This window comes from Schistocerca cancellata, chromosome 5 (assembly GCF_023864275.1).
Source record: "Schistocerca cancellata isolate TAMUIC-IGC-003103 chromosome 5, iqSchCanc2.1, whole genome shotgun sequence".
In the NCBI taxonomy this organism is placed as follows: Eukaryota; Metazoa; Arthropoda; class Insecta; order Orthoptera; family Acrididae; genus Schistocerca; species Schistocerca cancellata.
In genome coordinates, this window is record NC_064630.1 from 833,618,480 (window position 1) to 833,633,724 (window position 15,245).

Below are 15,245 nucleotides of genomic sequence, written 5' to 3' on the forward strand. Positions count from 1 at the left end.
GTATTAAAAATAATCTTACAAAGGAGAGAGGTTTGTCTGAGAAACAGTCTTCACAGTTTAACATAGTTTATTGAAATAAAACATCATATTAAAGATTCACAAAGTAATTCTAAACAACTATCTGTCGTTGTCTGTTATTTGATTAATTAACTCACTTATATTATAATACTGAGTGCTACGGTACATTGTAGTGATAAATGAAAAGGAAATCTTAGGCACCCATACGAAAAATTCACAGAAACATACATGGTTCACACACACACACAAGAATAGAGATAAAAAGAATTTTGCCCATCACATTTTGCTCAGAGTTTCATCCCTGCCGCTGTGATTGAATTATTGTGAATACGAATACTATGGAATACATTCTGAGAAAAAAAATTATCTGCATCACCTTGCGCTTCAAACTAAGGTACACTGGCGTGAAATACACGCAACTGCCGTCAATATTCACGAAGAAAGCAAAATTACTAAGACTCGTCAAACTTCGAGAACACAAATGTAAACGATGTAGACAATACAGCAATAAAATATCACGCGAAATTATGAACACATCTTATTCAATATAGTACTGAAATTACGCACGACGTAATCACCACCACGCGGCATGAAGGAAGCTACACAATCTTAAAAGTGAAACGAAATGAAAGGTAGAAGAAATAAAACACACACACATACGAGAAAAGTTCACACATACATTACAGTTAAAAGAGAAGTCAGGCAACTGAATTTTAAACCTGTGCTGCAGTAACGAACTTCCTACACCACGCGTTCTTTCAAGATCCGGAAAAAAACGTACTAAATACAGAAAATATACTCGTGATTACACTCTGAAAAATATAACGATTCAACTAGCGAAATTTAAGCAGCGTAGCAAATCAAACGTATACATCACTTGGAATAGCTCACACCATCACACATTAACACACTCACCAATGACAACTCGCCCTTAAGACTGGCATCTGCACTCACCAGAGGTCCAGTCCTGAGGGCCGAGTTCCCTGCAGTGAAGTTCCCCCAGGTAGCCGGAAGAGACCAAAGGGATCCTTTCCGCCACAAACTTAACTACTGCCGAATGACTAGTGAAAGGCTGCTCATCTCTTTGCCTTGATTGAGAAAACTACGTTGGCTACGCTGTGACTACTACAGCAGACAGCCAGATGCAGTACTGCTACCATGTTGTTGTTGTTCAGGTCATCAGTCCCCAGACTGGATTGACGCAGCTCTCCGTGCTACTCTATCCTGTGCAAGCTTCTTCATCTCCCCAGTACCTACTGCAACCTACATCCTTCTGAATTTGCTTAGTGTATTCATCTCTTGGTCCACCTGTACGATTTTTACCCTCCACACTGCCTAAATTGGTGATCCTTTGATGCCTCAGAACATGTCCCACCAACCGATACCTTCTTCTAGTCAAGTTGTCACAAACTCCTCTCCTCCCCAATCCTATTCAATACCTCCTCATTAGTTATCTGATCTACCCATCTAATCTCTAGCTTTCTTCTGTAGTACCAGATTTCGAAAGTTTCTATTCTCTTCTTGTCCAAACTATTTATCGTCCACATTCCACTTCCATACATGGCTACACTCCATACAAATACTTTCAGAAACGACTTCCTGACACTTAATCTATACTCGATGTTAAAGAATTTATCTTCTTCAGAAACGCTTTCCTTGTCATTGCCAGTCTACATTTTATATCCTCTCTACTTCGACCATCATCAGTTATTTTGCCCCCAAATAGCAAAACTCATCTACTACTTTAAGTGTCTCATTTCCTAATCTAATTCCCTCAGCATCGCCAGACGTAATTCGACTACATTCCATTACCCTCGTTTTGCTTTTGTTGATGTTCATCTTATACCTTCCTTTCAAGACACTGGTCATTCCGTTCAACTGCTCTTCCAAGTTCTTTGCTCAGTCTGACAGAATTACAATGTCATCGGCGAACCTCAAAGTTTTTATTTCTTCTCCATGGATTTTAATACCTACTCCGAATTTTTCTTTTGTACTCAATATACAGATTGAATAACATAGGGGATAGGCCGCAACCCTGTCTCACTCCCTTCCCAACCACTGCTTCGCTTTCATGCCCCACGACTCTTATAAGTGCCACCTCGTTTCTGTACAAATTGTAAATAGTCTTTCGCTCTCTGTATTTTACCCGACCACCTTTAGAATTTGAAAGAGAGTATTCCAGTCAACATTGTCAAAACCTTTCTCTAAGTCTACAAATGCTAGGAACGTAGGTTTTCCTTTCCTTAATCTTTCTTCTAAGGTGTGTCGTAAGATCAATATTGCCTCACGTGTTCCAATATTTCTACGGAATCCAAACTGATCTTCCCCGAGGTCCGCTTCTACCAGTTTTTCCATTCGTCTGTAAAGAATTCGCGTTAGTATTTTGCAGCTGTGACTTATTAAACTGATAGCTCGGTAATTTTCGCATCTGTCAACACCTGCTTTCTTTGGGATTGGAATTATTATATTCTTCTTGAAGTCTGACGGTCTCATACATCTTGCTCACCAGATGGTAGGGTTTTGTCAGGACTGGCTCTCCCAAGGCTGTCAGTAGTTCTAATGGAATGTTGTTTACTAACGGGGCCTTATTTCGACTCAGGTCTTTCAGTGCTCTGTCAGACCTTTCACGCAGTATCATATCTCCCATTTCATCTTCATCTACATCCTCTTCCATTTCCATAATACTGTCCTCAAGTACATCACCCTTGTATAGACCCTCTATATACTCCTTCCACCTTTCTGCTTTCCCTTCTTTGCTTATAACTAGGTTTCTATCTGAGCTCTTGATATTCATACAAGTGGTTCTCTTTTCTCCAAAGGTCTCTCTAATTTTCCTGTAGGCAGTATCTATCTTACCCCTAGTGAGATAAGCCTCTACATCCTTACATTTGTCGTCTAGCCATCGCTGCTTAGCCATTTTGCACTTCCTGTCGATCTCATTTTTGAGACGTTTGTATCACTTCTTGCCTGCTTCATTTATTGCATTTTTATATTTTCTTCTTTCATCAATTAAATTCAATATTTCTTCTGTTACCCAAGGATTTCTACCAGCCCTCGTGTTTTTACCTACTTGTTCCTATGCTGCCTTCACTACTTCATCCCTCAAAGCTACCCATTCTTCTTCTACTGTATTTCTTTCCCCAATTCCTGTCAATTTTTCCATTATACTCTCCCTGAAACTCTGTACAACCTTAAATTCCCACCTTTTTGCAGTTTCTTCAGTTTTAATCTACAGTTCATAACCAATAGATTGTGGTCAGAGTCCACATCTGCACCTGGAAATGTCTTACAATTTACTTCTACCATATGAAAGACAAATTCAACATACACACTCATTCACTAATTCATACACATGATAAAGAGAGAAAGGAAATTTGGGAGTACAAAATGTAGGTAATGTACATAGAATTTAGTGATCACTGGAAAAATTGATGGTTTAACGTAACTGTGTACCACTGAACAGGGACAAACACGATGTACAAAACTAAATTCCAAATGATTCAGTGAGAAAGCACGAAATTCAAGTTAAACAGTATGAAACGAATGTAACAGACGTTTCAATGTTAATCGAGAGACTGTCAAACACCCACCATTCATATTAAACAATTTATCTGTACAAACTTCCACTTTAGGATCTCTAACTAGGGTCTTTAATAATTCGCGTTATCTATTAAAACTGTGAACAATAATTTGTATCTTGGATCTTACAGGCGTGCCTAGCTCTTAAGTAGCGTTCTGGGTCAGGTTAACATTACAAATGCAGGGAATTTCACAACATTGACCATGTGGTAAACACACTACCACTCAGTATAAGAAACATAGAAAAGACCAACACTACATTAGTCTCAGCCATGTATAAAGCATAAAACACAATTTACGAGTTACTTCGTTTAGCACATTTATTTTCCAAACAAATAAATTACATCGTTCATCACAAGTATTAAGTTCTTCACAAGCTGCGACGTTGTCGCGAATAAAAGAGTGACCCGTATATACAACAAGTTTCCTGTAATTTACGTCTATGGTCACAAACTTTTTGTTAACAGATTACCGGTTTCGGTCTATAATGACCATCATCATATCTGCAGCAAAAAATTAAAAAATACATAAATACACTCGCAGATTGTCTACAGCTTAAAAACAGTAAATAGACCATAATGAAAAGCCCTACTGACATAAATATGCGTTTGTGCGCTTTAAGTATGAACAAAGTCCTAATGTACTGCAGCCATAGTGGTATCGTCAAATGTTCAATGCAAAATCAGCACCAGCTTCGTAAAAAATATATAAATAATATCATATGCACGAGTCATGTTGTCAGTAGCTCTACTGTTCAAAACAAGCTGGCGTACAGTAGCCACAAGATGTTTGTGTTGTTAACTTCGCCAGATGTCGCTAATGTATGCATACACTAGTTTTCAATGATGTATTGAACAGCATAAAATAAATGGGGATACAATAGTTGAAGTCTGTAATGAGCTTATAACGTTTAAGAGGCAATACAGTAATAAAAAGCGATGAAATAGAACACGACAAAAGTCAGATTGTTAAAAAGAGAAAGAATTAAGAGATAGTAGTTGGCATATGCTCAAGTGCCAATTTTCTAGATAGTGACATAAGTAATAAACATCTTTGATTTCGCTCGGAATAACATAAAAGAAACTATAAAACATATCGCTAAATAAGCCACAATGAAGGTAAACATAGTGCTGCACATAATCAGCACCCTCTGTTAGCGCTAACACCAGGATTTCGCATAGGCGAGAAGTGGTTGGAGGAACGTGACCGCCAGATGGGCCCTCCTACCCTGCGACACTCCGTTTCAAACAAAGAATGATAAAATTCCGTAAGAGTGCATTACCAACATTATCTAGTTAATGCAGTACATGAAATGAACAGAGAAGGAACAAGAAAATACTACAGTCATGCGTAAAACGTACGAAATACGAAGTAAATGTGTGAGGCACTCAATACTAGGTGAAACTATCAACAAACTATAGCTATATAACAGAGGCGTGCAGTGATTAACTATGAACGGGTTGGAGTCCTGTAGTGTTCACTGCACGTTTTTTTTTTTTTTTTTTTTTTTTTTTTACGATTATGCGCGTAGATCCTTTATAATGCTCACGAGGATTTTCTACAGCGTTGTGCTGTCGTTTCAGAAGAAGTGATTTCTTACTGCCTTCCTAGGCGTCATTATTGGTGTGCGTGTCTTTCGGCGTTGTAGTAGATCCTGCCCTGGCCCGGCTGCGCCGCTGCAGCCAGGGTTCCTCTGGGATCCTGCCCGGCCCTCGGGGCTGCGGTAAGACTGCTCGTGGTGACGGTGGTGCACGGGCCACTCCCTCCCAAGGGGCTACAGACCGCGCGCGGCGTCCCGACCTCCAAACGTCTCTGGTCACCACCGGCACTGACACCGACCGAAGTGTGCCTCTCCCGCATCCTCGTATTGTAGTGGTCGCCTGGTCGTAGATATAGCTAATTTCTATAATCGCACTATTTCACTCCCATTTACGGAGCTAGTTAGCACTTGATGTTAGGTTGGCGCCATTAAAATGCATTGTGTTGTGGTAATCGCTGCTACTTGCTGGATCGCTGCTGTGTCTCGATGCTGATGCTGGCTCTAAATCTGGTTGTCTAGGGTTAAAAACATGAGGTCCCGTGTTTTTTTATATGCTTTTGATGATAAAGAACGAGCGAAACCAACAAATATGTAAACTTCAAATATTTATTACTCTGGTGGCCATCTTAATTCCACTGTCCACCAAAGACCATGACACAACACAAAGTAGTATTTCCGTTACATGTTCTTTGCATTGTTTATCCACCTCAAGCAATAACACACAAACACACTTTACCAAAGTGACATTCCGACTGCTTCCCCCGACCCTTCTTGCTGCTCGTATTTATAACATTGTCAAAGAACTACTAAAAAGAGATATAGTTTATAAGTCACATGTACATCTGTTATCATAATTTGTGCAGAAAAGTTATTAATTTGCATCGAGTGACATAATTTAACATGTTATTAAAATGACAGACAGATTTGTTGACTTGACAGAATAATTCTTTGTTACAAAAAGGACGTTTTTTAGAAGTTTGTCAATTGACTTCTCTAATTTGCATAAATAAGTAAATAACATGAATTATTAAGAATTACATTGAAACTTCCTGGCAGATTAAAACTGTGTGCCCGACCGAGACTCGAACTCGGGACCTTTGCCTTTCGCGGGCAAGTGCTCTACCAACTGAGCTACCGAAGCACGAAGCACTGTGGCTAAGCCATGTCTCCACAATATCCTTTCTTTCAGGAGTGCTAGTTCTGCAAGTTTCGCAGGAGAGCTTCTGTAAAGTTTGGAAGGTAGGAGACGAGGTACTGGCAGAAGTAAAGCTGTGAGTACCGGGCGTGAGTCGTGCTTCGGTAGCTCAGTTGGTAGAGCACTTGCCCGCGAAAGGCAAAGGTCCCGAGTTCGAGTCTCGGTCGGGCACACAGTTTTAATCTGCCAGGAAGTTTCATATCAGCGCACACTCCGCTGCAGAGTGAAAATCTCATTCAAGAATTACATTGTTTTTCGTCTCAAATAGGATTGATTACGTGAATACTGAGTGAAAACGCTCCTAGTGAACAAATAGGTTTCACTGGGTGATTTTTATTTAAGGAGATCCAAAATACCTAAGTTGGAAACTATTTTTCGTACTTCATATTAATTATTTAAGATGAACTTAGTGTTTTTACATGATGACATTTGCTGTATCAGTGATCAAGTGATATAAACTTTTGTGTGGGTCAGTTACCCAGTATATTTTAATGGGTTGACTGTTTATGCAGACATGTTATGCAATCATTGTTAACATACACAATAGCTTTGCTATAATCATAAATACTCATTAAACTGGTTGAATTTGGAGGGTATCGCATACTTCGGTACAGTAAAGCCTTTAATATGTTCGGTTACAGTATGCAGGACCGCTCATCCTCGTTGTCGTCGTCTGACAATTCTCCTGGGCGCCTTGTGATTGACCTCTAACCCAGCAGCTGTCCTTCAGTCACCCGCTGTACCTCACCTCCAGCTGGACGCCCCTCTTTGGGTCGTTTCGTCCGTTGCCTCTCACCGCCCGGGTGGGCCTTCTGAGGCCGTTACCCCTGTCCGATCACGCCATCACTGTACATCCGGCCGCTCGTCTGCACGTGCTCGTCGCAGTGGCTCAGATGCCACCCTTCCAGGGGAAGCCGCACCTGCTTCGGCCGTGGACGTGAGTCCCACTGCTCATCTCAGGCTGCGCCATCGGCCTCACCGACGCTCCACCACTTTGCCGCCCCGCCGAGTGCTCCTGCGTCTACTCCGTCTACCCGGCCAGATGGCCCTTCTGAGGACTTCACTATGGTCGGCCGGCGCCGTCGCAAAAACTCCAAACGCGCTCGTCACAGTGGTGGTGGTTCCGCATCTGCCACGCCCTCTCGAGGGGAAGCTGCGCGCGATGGTGCCGTGGATGTGGGTCCATCTTCTGGTACTGCTTGTCAGACTCCACCATCTTCACAACCGAAGAAGGAAAAAATCCCTCCAGTAGTAGTGAACTACAATGCCTCATCAGTGGCCAGTTGTGGGCTGTCTTTCAGAAGGACCGTGTCCAGTACCGCCTTGATAGCAAACAAGATTACATTCCTGGCCTTCGTCAAATTCCAGGAAATGCCTTACTACACTCACCAAGTTTCTGGTGACAGGAAGACAAAAATTGTCATTAAAGACTCGTCACCTGAAGTTACAGAAGTGGATGTCGGGAGCAAACTGCTCCGTCTCAACTTCACGGATCATTTCGTCCATCAGTACAGCGACAGGGACCCTGAGACCCGCAGGTTAATTCCATTTCCCATACATGTGGTCTCCCTCTCTAGTAGCGATGACATTGAAAGGATCTACCAAATCCAGTATCTTCTGGGCACTAAAGTGCGCATTGAATCCTATGAATGCTGCGCTGGGCCTTCCATCTGCCACAGGTGCCAGCGCTTGCGCCACACTGCTAATTACTGATCCTTGCCATTGCGGTGTGTCAAGTGTGCAGGTCCACATGCGTCGGAGATGTGCGCCCTCCCAGCCTCGGAGAAGCCCTTCGATGCCAGATGTCCGGGCGCTTCTCGGGACCCCTCACCACCTGGTCTCCTGGAAGGGCTGCCCTGTGTATCAAAAGGCGCTTAAGTCTTCCCGCCCTCCCAGGAAGACACCTCGGTCGAATCGGCCGCCTTCACCCCCACGAGACCTCACCCATTTCCCCCTCATCCGGGGTTGAACTTAGGTTCCTCCAACAGGTGATGTTCAGCCTCTTTCTGTAATTTCATCACAGGAGCCTCCTACGGTTCCATCCCACATGCTCAGTCTCCTGCTCCTCTTCCGCCTCCTGTGGCAGCCACTAACGATCACCAAACAAAAAGACCAGCTACAGCATCGTCACACCCACGAGCTGGAGTGGCTCAACCTGTCGGGGTGGTATCTCCTCTGCCAGCGCCAACTCCCGCGCCTGCTCGTCGCATTGTCCAGCACCCCAGTCTTCAACCGTCTGATACCATTGGCATTAAGGATGCAGACGACGAGATCCTTAGGGGGATGGTGGTTGTGTGGTGGGCGATCCGCCATTATAATAAGTTCTGACTGAGCCCTTCGACCAGAGCGATGAGCTTCATGAGCCTGTCCTCCGACCGACGGATTTTTGAGCCATGTCACGAATAATCTCCCTGATGTGGGTGAGGAAGGAGACGACCTCCAGGATGTTACTGAAACACATCTTAAGCCGACCGACGAGTTTCGCCTACGCAACATGATCTGCTATCGGACTGACCAGCTCAATCGCCATAGTGGAGGCAGAGCTGTGTTCCTCTGCAGGCTTTTGGTCCACAACCAAGAGGCTCTTCAGCCACTGGACTGCATATAGGCCACAGCTGCCACTGTCTCCACCCACCTTGGGGCCATCGCATTTACTGCAGCTTATCTGAGTCCTAACGAACCAATGCCTGAGGCTGACCTCCGCAAGTTGACGTCATTTGACAAGCTTATCATTGGAGCTGATCTCGATGCCAAACATCCAGCGTGGCATTCTCGTGAGCTGGAGGATACCTTGGCACTGTCTGTCTATGGCCTACACACTCCTACACACATACCTGTCTGCTCCAACTGCCAGCTGTATGTTTTGGATGTGGCCATTTTTAAACATATTGCTGCACTGTTTTCTTTGGAAACAGTACAAGACCTAACTTCTGACCATGACCCGGTCCTTCTACACCTTACCGATGTTGCATTGTCCTTTGACGTACATTCTACTGTCACGGTTAGTGATTGGGCCAAATTTGCAAGGATCCTCAACAACAGCACCCAGCTAGACCTAGACCTGACAACCACTGCCAATCTTATACATGCAGTTGACTACCTCACTGCAAAAATCCAGCGAGCGGTAAAAGTTGCTATGTCCCACGTTCCTAGGGCTCTAAGCCCACTGGATGATTTACCTCTACTTTTGTGTGAACTGAAAACCCAAAATAACCGCTGCCGCCGCCAGTGGAAGCAATAACGTGACTCTCAGGACAAGTGTCACAACAAGCATCTCCAACGGGAGTTCGGTCGCCGCTTATTGGATTCGAAATCGGAACAGTGGGAGGATAGGATTTCCACCTTTCTACTTCAGCATAAATCAGACTGGGCTGTCGTCCATGCCCTGCGTTGTACCAACTTGAAGACCCACCGCCCCGTCCAGATGGTCATTGGTCTCACGTATGATACCCTCCATGTGGTGGAAACCTTGGATTATGCCTTTGAGGCCAAAACCCAGCTGCTCGTCCTGGACCCCATGCGAGATGAACTCCAGGATGACCAAGATATCCTGAGGGCTGTTGCTGCCTTCCGAAACAGACCACCACTTATAGCCCCTTGCCTTACGTTCACAGCAGAAGTGCTCCGAATCCTCTGGAGGAAACGAGGTAATTCGGTCCCCAGCCTGGATGGGATCCTCAACGAACATCTCTGTCGGCTACCGTGAAATCTCCTAGTCCTTTTCACCAGGATACTGAACTGTTGTCTTCAGAGTTGCCTTTTCCCTCCACAGTGGAAACAGACAAAGCTTATTGCGATCCCAAAACCTTCTAAAGACGTTACCATACCTACCAACAACAGGCCCATCAGCCTTTTGAACACCATGGCAAAGGTCCTAGAGTCTCTCATACTCCATCGCATTTCCCAGCCTCTGGCGGCAACCGGGACGATCCGTCCCGAACAGTTTGGGTTTACCTCCTGCCTGTCTGCTGAACTTCAAGTTCTACGGATCATGGAGCACATCAGCAAGGGTTTTAATTCCAGTTGCAGCATGTCGACGGCAGTAGTCTTGTTGGACGTGCAAAATGCTTATGATAAGATTTCGCAGGACAACCTGGTGTGTAAGATGCTGGCGCAAACGCCCATCCCTCACATCTGCGTTAAGATCGTGAATGACTTCCTTCTCCAGAGGACGTTCCTCGTTGCTCAGCAGGGAAAGGTGTCCAGTGTACACCACATGTCAATGGGTACCCCTCAGGGCTCTGTGCTGTCCCCTCCTCTTTTTAATATCTGTGTCAATGACATGCCAGTCCTCCATCACTGCCATTTGGCGCAATACGCCGATGACACGGCACTTTATATGACCGGCCGCAATCCTGATCAACTCTTTCCTCGCCTCCAAAGGCAAGTGGATGCAAGTCACCTGGTGTCACTCCAATAAAATGGCCCTCAATGCAGCCAAAACCATGGCTGTGTATTTCACTAAACGGCGCCCTATACTCCAAAACATCTCAATCAGGGGTGTCCATGTCCTGTGGGCCCAAGCTACCAAGTATCTTGGGGGTCTGGTTGGATAAGTAACTTTTCTTCCACCGCCACGCAGAATACGTCACCCATAAAGGGTTAAAGTTAACGAAGGCCTTGTACCCGCTCTTCTCCAGCCAAGAGCTGAATTTAGATACCAAGCTCCAGCTGTATCACTGCGTTGTCCTACCCTCACTAACGTATGGTTCCTCTGCGTGGGCCACAATTAGTAAGTCCTAGATCCTTACGCTCCAGTGCCTACAGAATAAAGTTCTCAGGTGGAGTCTTCACGCCCCTGCGTTCACCAGGATTGTCACTCTGCATGAGGAGACAAATACAGCCCTTCTCATGACTACCATTCGCTGTAAGGCTCGCCAACTGTACAAAAAAGTGGACGTCCTAATCGCTGAACTCCAAACCATCGGCACTACAGTTCCACGGCGCTGGCACCGACTCTAAAAGGGTAATAAGCTTGCGCCTTTCGGATTCTTCTTCATCCTGATACTGCTGGCTGCGGTGGCTGAGCAGTTCTAGGCGCTACAGTCTGGAACCGTGCGACCACTATGGTCGCAGGTTCGATTCCTGTCTTGGGCATGGATGTGTGTGATTTCCTTAGGTTAGTTAGGTTTAAGCAGTTTTAAGTTCTAGGGGACTGATGACCTCAGAAGTTAAGTCCCATACTGCTCAGAGCCATTTGAACCAGTTCATCCTGATCCACAGCGGACGCCATCTCATGACCCAATCACGGATTACACCCCTGCCTTGTACGACACCCTCGGCACCCCCTCGCTATGTATAGAATCATCTAGAAAGAAAAGAATAGAATATGTCTCAGACAGCTCAATCTGGGCACTTGCAAAACCAATATATATTACACAAAATTATTTTACCTAAGAATTACGTTTTACAAATGTACTTCATTCACGCTGTGCTCCAGCCCTCTCGACCTCTAGCTGATGGGTTAGCTCAGCTAACATGTGGGGGATGAATTCTAGAAAGACGGAAAAGACTGAGTATAATATCCAGTATGGAAAAAAAAAACGGTGGAGCACGCACATACATACACACAATCTGTTAAAGGGTACAGCAGTCTGTGTAGAGTGCGGCCCAAAACAGATATAGCACACACAAAATCCACTAAAGGATTCAGCAGTCTGTGTAAAGTGCGGTCCAAAACAGATATAGCACACACACAATCGTTTAAAGGATGCAGCAGTCTGTGGACTGTGGCTCAAACAGATATTTGAACACTGAAAAAGTACTTACCAGGTAACTGATCTTCATCTCCTTGGCGGCGCTTGCCACTGCTGCTGTCGCTGTAGCTGCTGGTAGGCTTCATGATGAGGATGAAAGATCCACGATTGAACTCTGGGCGAAGTACAGAAGCAGACTGAGGGCGAGTTTGGTTGTGGTTTGGTTTATATAGCTTCTATGACGTCGAATGACGTCACTAATGCAGTAGCCAATAGAAGTGGAGCATTCTAGGGGTGATGAATGCTGATGACTGCTCTCCTAGTGAGAAAAAATCGAACTTCTCATTTGATCATTGACTATCCAAGTGATACATTCAGTTATCGAATATCATTAAAATTGGATTGGAATTAAGTACTTAGGTAATTCATACTTCAGATTCACGATGTGTGTCACACGTGTTCAGTTACAATCGTTAGCATATTTCTAGAAGACGATCTGTGGCGTCAGTATGAGTGTGCGGGCTAGAGGCCATGACGTCAGCATCTGCGTGCTCGTGGGCTATAAACGCGGTGCATGCCCTGTTCGAAACGCATGAGAGAGAAAGCGTTGCAGCATCTCTCTCTCAGCGCTTGACTAGTTTCAGGTACTGCGAGCGACGATCTTGAATTACGTAATGCGAGCGTGCTCTGGCTGTGTCCTAGACCACATGGCGAACACAATGTTTGGGTAATGGTACTCGAGCCATCAGCTGACATGGCGCTGTGTACTAAGTCGGCTGGAGTCTGGATCTCGTGGTGAACACGCTGGATGGCCGCACTGCATGAAATTGTTTAAATAAAGACATATCCAGCACTGGTCTAATCCTTTTCCCGCGAATCCTTAGGAGGAGGTGGTGGTCAGGTGACTGAGATTAGTCCAAGTGTCCTTTCTCTCGCGCCATTTTCTTAGCTTAGTAGAGATACGCGAATTGACCTTTGTTTACAGCCAAAATTCAAACTTGGCGCCAGTTCATAGGAAGAAGTGGCTGTCGGGTGACTTAGGTTAGTGGAGGTAGGCCAAGTGACCTATCTTCCTGCGATTTTCTTACGTTAGTAGATATAACCGTGGTGTGATGCATTATCCTGTTGGAATTTGATCTTCCCACCATTTTTCTGGGGGAGGGGAGCGTGGCACCTTCCTGCCAAAAACCTCCATCATAGATAACGGTACTTGCGCAATCATCTTATGTCGTAACCACCATCTTGGATTATTTCATGTGCTGTTTGCAAGTCTACAGGCCACCATCTTGGATGATGTCATCGCCACCATCTTGGATACATCTGGCAACAATGCAGAGTGGTGCAGAAGGAACGTTGTTCCAATACTGGTGCGGTCACTGTCGACCACACAGACTTGGGAAAGGGCGCCATACGAGTTTTCAAGCTCCCGTTTGAACTCCCGGCAGAAGTCGTTGTCGCAGCTTCCCACCCCTATGGCACTGTACGTAACCACACTGCCGAACGCTGGGCGCAATTCCGAACATATCCTTTTCTTAACAGTGTACAACAGATGACCATCGATCTCCATCATCACATGGTATCTTAGCTGCCAATCAGTGGGTGCTGTGAGGTCGTCATATACGACGGCCAAATTAAGACCTGTTCCGTGTGTGGCAAAGAAGGCCACCTCAGGTCTGAGTGTCTTCAGTGATGCATCAGCTATCCGCCACCTCTACCGAGGCACCTCCGACTCCAACCACAGTTACACCGATCGTTTATGCATCGGCGCTCTCTTGTCCTTCCGCCAGCCGCCGTCCAGCAGACCATGTTCGGTGACCCTTTCTGCTGCTACAGATACCGTTGGGATCGGCGCATCACGCTCACAGCCTGACGCTACTCCGGAGCCACTACCAACAGCGTCGACCCTTTGATCCCCTTCCAGCCAGTGATATGAACGCCCCTTCACTTATCTTCCCCGCTACAGCCTTCCTCCCAGACCATCGCAGATCCCTCCTGTCTTCCAACACAGCGGAACGGACACGCAAACAATATTCACATAAAAGCTAAAAGGTCGCAAGAGCAGGAACTGTAAGGTCTCAGAACGAGACAGTTCACCACAGGGCACACTTCCATTCAGAAGAAATCGCCCTTCCTGTGCGCTGTGTCCATTATTTACTTGGTGGTAATTTTAATTGTGTCCTGCACCCTAATGATCAAATGCCCCACTACAACAACTGTCAAGAACTGCACCTTGTCGTCCGTGATCTGTTGCTCCGCGACACGGGAAATTCGGCACGGCGATGCACCTGGACATACTTACCAGACGAGTACTATCAAGAACCACGCTGAAGAGCTTGCGTTACCTCACTTAAGTCGCACCCTCGCTGGCGACGAGCCGGAGCCGGCTACGTGCGACGAAGTCCACGCTGCAGTCAACAAAGGTGCTCTGAACAAGTCGCCTGGCGTCAACAGATTGCCGATAGAATTTCATCGCGCTTTCCTTGCGCTAATGGCGTCACGGTGAACGACACTGTTTCACGAACTGTTGACGATGGGGAACTCCGTACCGCCGTCCTTTGTCACGGGAATTATTATACCCACCCACAAACCGACACCGGGACTGACGACAGGGGACATTACCGTCCCCTGATTCTGCTTAACGCAGACTATAAAACTTTTGCACTACTCCTCGTGACGCGATCCGCAAGCATTCTACAGACAACTTCGGGTGGCTGAGTTAATACAGAAAACGGCCAAAGAAGAATGTCGTGATTTAACTGGACTGCAGCGGAGTGCAGACTCTGCGCCGCTTTGGCTGCCATTCATTTTGACAGAGTATTCGACAAGTTGCGACATCGTTTTCTGTCCTCAGCAATGAGACAATGGGTTTTCCGCCCGCCTTTATCGATGTCATCAGGCGCCTGTACGGTAGCGCCAAATCACTGATTCAGGTCAATGGCCGTGTGGTGGGACCAGTGACGATCCGGCGTTCCATAAGGCAAGGTTGCCCAATTTCGACAATAGTCTGTGCCTCAAACCTGGAGCCACTCATCGGGAGTATGGCGAGCCACATTTATGGTCTCATTTTGCGACAGTACAGTTTTCAGTGTCTTGCGTTTGCGGACTATCTTCTCCTCTTGGTCCGCTCACGGGATGAAACACAGTGGTTCTTGATTTGATATCAACGTACGGAACTGCAGCGGGCACTGACATTAATGTTGCTATATCCACGACGATG